Source organism: Gadus chalcogrammus, chromosome 5 (genome assembly GCF_026213295.1).
Source record: "Gadus chalcogrammus isolate NIFS_2021 chromosome 5, NIFS_Gcha_1.0, whole genome shotgun sequence".
NCBI lineage: Eukaryota > Metazoa > Chordata > Actinopteri > Gadiformes > Gadidae > Gadus > Gadus chalcogrammus.
In genome coordinates, this window is record NC_079416.1 from 20,852,211 (window position 1) to 20,860,485 (window position 8,275).

The following is an 8,275-nucleotide window of genomic DNA, read 5'->3' on the forward strand; positions in this document are numbered from 1 at the left end:
GTTTTAGCAGGTTAGACGTAATGTGAATATTACATACCTAAGAGCCGAAAGAGAGAGAGAGAGAAAGAGAGGTGTTTCCACGTGTAAATACACACACACACACACACACACACACACACACACACACACACACACACACACACACACACACACACACACACACACACACACGCACACAAGTTGTAAACACAGACCCTTTGATTTATTGTGGTCTCTGGAGGTAAACATGCAATAGGGTTGGGGGTATAGCTCAGTGGTAGAGCATTTGACTGCAGATCAAGAGGTCCCCGGTTCAAATCCGAGTGCCCCCTCATTTAGTTGACCTCTCATAATCTGGATCCATTTCATCCAATCTCATCGATGAACACTATTAAAAGTATGGCACACCACTCTGCGATTGGTTGAAAAGAGATGATGATGCAATCATTACATAATCCACTTGGGAGTGGGTATGGTTGTGATGTGGAACATGGCAAAGGGCTGTGATAACTACAGGACATGTAGCCTATCACGATGGAGGTCATTTTGTGAATGACTCAATAGTAGAGGAAAATAATATGTAATAATATATAATAATTTGGATTATGATGTAATTCAAAGCAGAAATATCAGTTTGAAGAGTTCGTGTTTACTAATCCTCTCTCACTCTCTCTCTCGCTCGCTCTCAATGTTTCTCTCTCTCTCTCTTTCTCTCTCACTCTGTCTCCCCCCCCCCCCTCTCCCCAACTCCTTATCTCTCTCTGTTAACAGGTCCCATTTAAAACTCCACACTCCATTGTCCATTTCACGTTAGACAGAATAAAGACAGAATAGAGACAGAATAGAGACAGAATATAGATGTATGACCAGTCTCCTGTGGTGACGGCGGGCCTGTTAACCTTAACAGGGCCTATAGCCGATACCAACGCCCCAGAGTGTGTGCACCGGACACCGGGTCTCAGGATTTACACTACCCGAAGTCACCACTGGGCAAAACTATTTTTAGATACCCGGCCGGGAACCTAAACAGGCATCGCAAATGAATGGACTGTTAAATGGACTTAATGACGTTAATAAGGTCCTTTGTTGCGTTAATCTCCGAAGTTTTTCATGCCCTTGTGTGTCTCTTTTAATGTAGGCCTACTGCTCATTGTGTTGTCGCTATTCTTCTGTCGCTCATTCATGGGCTCTTTGTGCGCCTGTGAGAAACATGGCAACAGTTTCATCTGGATTATGAACCACTAGAGCCGGTGTAAGTGCCATATTGGCTCGGCTACCAGATCGGCTCGGGGTCCGTCGTCTGCTGATTACGTCACACAATACGCTATCTACAGCAATAAGGTATTTTATGGCTTAAATTAAAGAGCCTGTAATGATCTTTCATTTTGAACATAGACCATTCCCAACCTATCTGTATGGATAGTTTTCTTCTAAAAACAAAACGTCCCTCGGAATCATCTTGGCTGTTAAGATAAGCCGTCCGTGTTGCCAGATTGGGCACATTTTCAGCCTGATTTGGCTACTTTGAATCGTTAGGCTGGAAAAACGGGACATATGCCCAATCTGGCAACACAAACCGAAACTAGACAGACCTACTCGCGCTCACACATGTGCTCGCTGTGGTTGCTATGACGACAGCCAGAGCTACAGCACAAAACAGCCAATCACAACTGTCCCTTAGCAGCCAATCACAATGTAGCCTACGCCCATTCAAGCGTACAGCCAATGATATTGTGTAACTAATCAGCAGACGACGGACCCCGAGCCGATCTGGTAGCCGAGCCAATGTGGTACTTACACCGGTTCTCTGCCCAGGTCTACCTGCGTGTTGTCTGGTCAAACTGCACTCAACTTTCCCATCCAATTATCTCTGGATCGTTCACACACACACACACACACGCACACGCACACGCACACGCACACACATATTCACATAAACATACACGCACGGTTGTAGCCCTAAAATATTGGTCACTATTTCCATAACCCAATGTACTCCCTTTACTTTTGCCTCCGTTTAAAAGTGTGAAAAAGTGCAAAACCCGGTCTGTCGTATAGGCGCTAAGACCAAGACGCTGTGTTTTCGGACTGTTTACACACCATTATATTCCAGATGGACTATATTCTAATGGGACATGTCCCTTTAGCAGCGCAAGACAATACCTGGAACGCCTCTCGGCGAACATCAAAGCGCCGGTCTCCTTGGAGATATGTGTCGGAGCCCTGCAGAGTGAACAACACTTTATAGACAGACAGCCGTAATAAGCCAATAACAGCACTTGGACGCCTCATTTCCAGGTCTCCTTTCACCAGTGCTGAAAGACGGGACCATTGAGTCGGAGAGCATAGCTAATTTGCTGTTTTTACAGGAGCACGCAGACCACACAGACACTTGTCGAGATGACACGAGGTTGTGGTGGGTGTTGGCTGACCCCTGGTGGACAAAGTGAGGTTGAGACACGTGGCTTTATTTACATAGGAGCGGATAGCCACATGACGTCAAATGTAAGAACACAATTGTCAAATATGTTTCAACGACAGTCAAAAATAATAGTGGAAAAATAATAGTGGAAGTAGGCTGTCTCGACCAGTTAAGACGAAATTAAATCAAGTGCCATTACTTTTTTATTCCTCCAATTAAGATAAATGCCATATATGATGAAATAGGACTAATTCAATTCAAATTATAAATGTAAAAATATAAAAGGTAATCTAGGATATACAGATAGATCCCCTACTAGACCCAATGACGTTCACATGAGAAACACAAACACACAAAACGATTGTCCAAAGACCAAAGTATAAAATAGGTAGCCTAACAATAAGGAAAAATGTAAAAAACATAAGCACGAAGTATTATATGAAAACCCTAAAGCAACATTTCAGATCAATATATATTCCTCACTTAGCCATCTACAGAAAGGGGGTATAGCTCAGTGGTAGAGCATTTGACTGCAGATCAAGAGGTCCCTGGTTCAAATCCGGGTGCCCCCTCATTTAGCTGAACACTGGGAGTCTGCTGATTGTGCACACCTGTGGGCAATCTCGAGTCGGTATTAATCAGAACATTCCAATGTGCGACGTGGAGGATCCTGACTACCTTCATCTCTCTAGAGACCTCTGAAAATAAGAGCTATCTCTCTGAGTTACAGCGTCGCTTTATTCAAAATTGTGCCTGAATGAACTGTCCGGTTATACTGTCGCCGTCGTGTCCGGGAGGTATGTTTCTAGGTTTCATAAACATCCGGAGCTTAGCCCAGAGGAAAAATGAAAATGCGCCAAATTGATTGTATGCTTTATTGTGCATGCACATTTTATAATGCTTTACCTAAATTAACCAAATACGCAGTTTATTATAGCTTTTAATAGCTACCCGACTGCTGTGCTTATCCCAAAACATCTAAAGTTCCATTCAAGTTATTTCAGAGTAAAATGAATACAAGTGAGACAGACCACACACACACACACACACACACACACACACACACACACACACACACACACACACACACACACACACACACACACACACACACACACACACACACACACACACACACACACACACACACACACACACACGCACGGTTGTAGCCCTAAAATATTGGTCACTATTTCCATAACCCAATGTACTCCCTTTACTTTTGCCTCTGTTTAAAAGTGTGCCAGAAGGACTATGTAGACTAGGCTACTTCTAAATATTTATAAATATTTTTATTTTTATTATGTATTTGTATGTAGGCGCTTGCCCTGTGCTTTCATCATACCTGCGCATGCGCCTTGCCTGCCCCTCCCTCCCGCAACTCCTCCGAGTTTAAACAAAACAGAACTACGGGTGGCCTACCTTCTATAGGGGTCTGCATGTGTCCGATGTGGCAGGCACCTGACGTTATCCCTCGAGTCGGCATTGCATCAGTGCATCGTGGTAGTGGTGCCGAGATGATGCCTCATGAAACGTCAAAGCCTCGCAGCCAGATGAACCATCAAAGTGGTTCGACCTCGAAGCTTCAAATTAGTACGCTAAGGACACCTAGTGGTGAATGAAATTATGATGAAAGAAAGAGTTTCCTGTGATGATGTGATGTTACAACATCACAACGTTTAAGAATTAAAGTCATTTCAGTGATACGTGTGAGTTTGCCGTTCATAAATATCTCCCGAGCTCATGGTAGAGAACAAATCATTTGACCTAGATTTTAAGTCATCCCGGGCAAAATAGATTGTCTCAGTAGCCTACTAATAATTGTAATAATAGAACTGCATGATGACTGAGAATGAGTGTGATTAATTACATAGCCATAAAAGTGATCTTGGAACTGGGTAGGGTCTTCTTTTTGTAAAAATGGGCCAATTGTGAACCCATATCGCGGAACAGCCCGAGATGAAGCCTCGAACGTCACGCGCTACGTCATTTCGCCTATGTGAATCCTACTCGATACGGAGCTTCGCTGACCGTGGTGAAGTTGGTTTGAAGTTGGATATTCGACGGATATTCGGCCATTCATTTCCTATGGGAAATTGCTTTTTGCTCAATAGCTTCCGAGTTATAGGACCAAGAGGCCCCAGACCAATGTTGACCTGTCCTACTATGTGGTACTAACAACACACAGCTCACTAAAAATTAATATTTTGCTCCTCCTATTTTATTTGAATTTTTTAAAAATCCCATTCATTTCCATATGGAAAACGGCTTTTTGCTCAATAGCTTCCAAGTTATAGGACCAAGAGGCCCCAGACCAATGTTGACCTGTCCTACAATGTGGTACTAACAACACACAGCTCACTAAAAATTAATATTTTGCACCTCCAATTTTATTTGAATTTTTAAAAAATCCCATTCATTTCCTATGGAAAACGGCTTTTTGCTCAATAGCTTCCGAGTTATAGGACCCAGAGGCCCCACACCAATGTTGACCTGTCCTACTATGTGGTACTAACAACACACACCTCCTTAAAAATTAAGATTTGGCACCTCCTATTTTCTTTAAATATTTTTAAAATCCCATTCATTTCCTATGGGAAATTGCTTTTTACTCAATAGCTTCCGAGTTATGGGACCATGAGGCCCCAGACCAATGTGGACCTGTCCTACAATGTGGTACTAACAACACACACCTCACTAAAAATTAATATTTTGCACCTCCTATTTTATTTAAATATTTTAAGAATCCCATTCATTTCCTATGGGAAATTGCTTTTTACTCAATAGCTTCCGAGTTATAGGACCCAGAGGCCCCAGACCAATGTGGACCTGTCCTACAATGTGGTACTAACAACACACACCTCACTAAAAATTAATATTTTGCACCTCCTATTTTATTTAAATATTTTAAGAATCCCATTCATTTCCTATGGAAAACGGCTTTTTGCTCAATAGCTTCCGAGTTATGGGACCCAGAGGCCCCAGACCAATGTTGACCTGTCCTACTATGTGGTACTAACAACACACAGCTCACTAAAAACAAATATTTTGCACCTCCAATTTTATTTAAATATTTTAAGAATCCCATTCATTTCCTATGGAAAACGGCTTTTTGCTCAATAGCTTCCGAGTTATAGGACCCAGAGGCCCCAGACCAATGTTGACCTGTCCTACTATGTGGTACTAACAACACACAGCTCACTAAAAACAAATATTTTGCACCTCCAATTTTATTTAAATATTTTAAGAATCCCATTCATTTCCTATGGGAAATTGCTTTTTGCTCAATAGCTTCCGAGTTATAGGACCCAGAGGCCCCAGACCAATGTTGACCTGTCCTACAATGTGGTACTAACAACACACACCTCACTAAAAATTAATATTTTGCACCTCCTATTTTATTTAAATATTTTAAGAATCCCATTCATTTCCTATGGAAAACGGCTTTTTGCTCAATAGCTTCCGAGTTATGGGACCCAGAGGCCCCAGACCAATGTTGACCTGTCCTACTATGTGGTACTAACAACACACAGCTCACTAAAAACAAATATTTTGCACCTCCAATTTTATTTAAATATTTTAAGAATCCCATTAATTTCCTATGGGAAATTGCTTTTTGCTCAATAGCTTCCGAGTTATAGGACCCAGAGGCCCCAGACCAATGTTGACCTGTCCTACTATGTGGTACTAACAACACACACCTCACTAAAAATAAAAATTTTGCACCTCCTATTTTATTTAAATATTTTAAGAATCCCATTCATTTCCTATGGGAAATTGCTTTTTGCTCAATAGCTTCCGAGTTATAGGACCCAGAGGTCCCAGACCAATGTTGACCTGTTCTACTATGTGGTACTAACAACACACACCTCACTAAAAATTAATATTTTGCACCTCCTATTTTATTTAAATATTTTAACAATCCCATTCATTTCCTATGGGAAATTGCTTTCTGCTCAATAGCTTCCGAGTTATGGGACCCAGAGGCCCCAGACCAATTTAGACCTGTTCTACTATGTGGTACTAACAACACACACCTCCTTAAAAATTAAGATTTGGCACCTCCTATTTTATTTAAATATTTTAACAATCCCATTCATTTCCTATGGGAAATTGCTTTCTGCTCAATAGCTTCCGAGTTATGGGACCCAGAGGCCCCAGACCAATGTGGACCTGTCCTACAATGTGGTACTAACAACACACACCTCACTAAAAATAAATAACCTTTTATTTTTAAAAGGTTATTTAAAAGGTTTTATTTTTAAAGGTTGGAAAATGCGCCGACTTTGGCTCATCCTGGCTCCGCCTCTTCCGCTAGGTAGCTAAGATGGCTGCCGTTGAGTACGGGGAGTGTCCTTCGATCCACACTTCACGTTTAGCCCGTTTTGAGTACGGCATCCGGGTCCTTGAAGTATGCTTCTTTTCGCCGGATCTGAATTGGAACGTACTCAAATTTTGGCTAGTAAGTACCGACAGTACGGGTATTGGAACACTTTCTTTTTTTTTACAGCCGGCTTTTTTTTAAAAAAAATTTTTACCACATTGTAGGACAGGTCCACATTGGTCTGGGGCCTCATGGTCCCATAGCTCGGAAGCTATTGAGCAAAAAGCAATTTCCCATAGGAAATGAATGGGATTTTTAAAATATTTAAAGAAAATAGGAGGTGCAAAATCTTAATTTTTAAGGAGGTGTGTGTTGTTAGTACCACATAGTAGAACAGGTCTAAATTGGTCTGGGGCCTCTGGGTCCCATAACTCGGAAGCTATTGAGCAAAAAGCCGTTTTCCATAGGAAATGAATGGGATTTTTAAAAAATTCAACTAAAATAGGAGGAGCAAAATATTAATTTTTAGTGAGGTGTGTGTTGTTAGTACCACATAGTAGGACAGGTCAACATTGGTCTGGGGCCTCTGGGTCCTATAACTCGGAAGCTATTGAGCAAAAAGCAATTTCCCATAGGAAATGAATGGGATTTTTAAAAAATTCAAATAAAATTGGAGGTGCAAAATATTAATTTTTAGTGAGGTGTGTGTTGTTAGTACCACATAGTAGAACAGGTCTAAATTGGTCTGGGGCCTCTGGGTCCCATAACTCGGAAGCTATTGAGCAAAAAGCAATTTCCCATAGGAAATTAATGGGATTCTTAAAATATTTAAATAAATTAGGAGGAGCAAAATATAAATTTTTAGTGAGGCGTGTGTTGTTAGTACCACATAGTAGGACAGGTCAACATTGGTCTGGGGCCTCTGGGTCCTATAACTCGGAAGCTATTGAGCAAAAAGCAATTTCCCATAGGAAATGAATGGGATTTTTTAAAAACTCAAATAAAATTGGAGGTGCAAAATATTAATTTTTAGTGAGGTGTGTGTTGTTAGTACCACATAGTAGAACAGGTCAACATTGGTCTGGGGCCTCTGGGTCCTATAACTCGGAAGCTATTGAGCAAAAAGCAATTTCCCATAGGAAATGAATGGGATTTTTAAAAAATTCAAATAAAATTGGAGGTGCAAAATATTAATTTTTAGTGAGGTGTGTGTTGTTAGTACCACATAGTAGAACAGGTCTAAATTGGTCTGGGGCCTCTGGGTCCCATAACTCGGAAGCTATTGAGCAAAAAGCAATTTCCCATAGGAAATGAATGGGATTCTTAAAATATTTAAATAAATTAGGAGGTGCAAAATATAAATTTTTAGTGAGGTGTGTGTTGTTAGTACCACATTGTAGGACAGGTCAACATTGGTCTGGGGCCTCTGGGCCCTATAACTCGGAAGCTATTGAGCAAAAAGCAATTTCCCATAGGAAATGAATGGGATTCTTAAAATATTTAAATAAAATAGGAGGAGCAAAATATTAATTTTTAGTGAGGCGTGTGTT

The 8,275-nt window shown here is 41.0% G+C and overlaps 2 non-coding genes across 2 annotated transcripts; both read left to right on the plus strand.

Annotated features, from left to right (window-relative positions):
- Window positions 1-239: 239 nt before the first annotated feature.
- trnac-gca (transfer RNA cysteine (anticodon GCA)) lies at window positions 240-311 on the plus strand. Its single transcript has one exon. It is a non-coding gene; the product is annotated as a tRNA-Cys (tRNA).
- A 2,590-nt stretch (window positions 312-2,901) lies between these two features.
- Window positions 2,902-2,973, plus strand: trnac-gca (transfer RNA cysteine (anticodon GCA)). The gene has a single exon. It is a non-coding gene; the product is annotated as a tRNA-Cys (tRNA).
- Window positions 2,974-8,275: the final 5,302 nt, after the last annotated feature.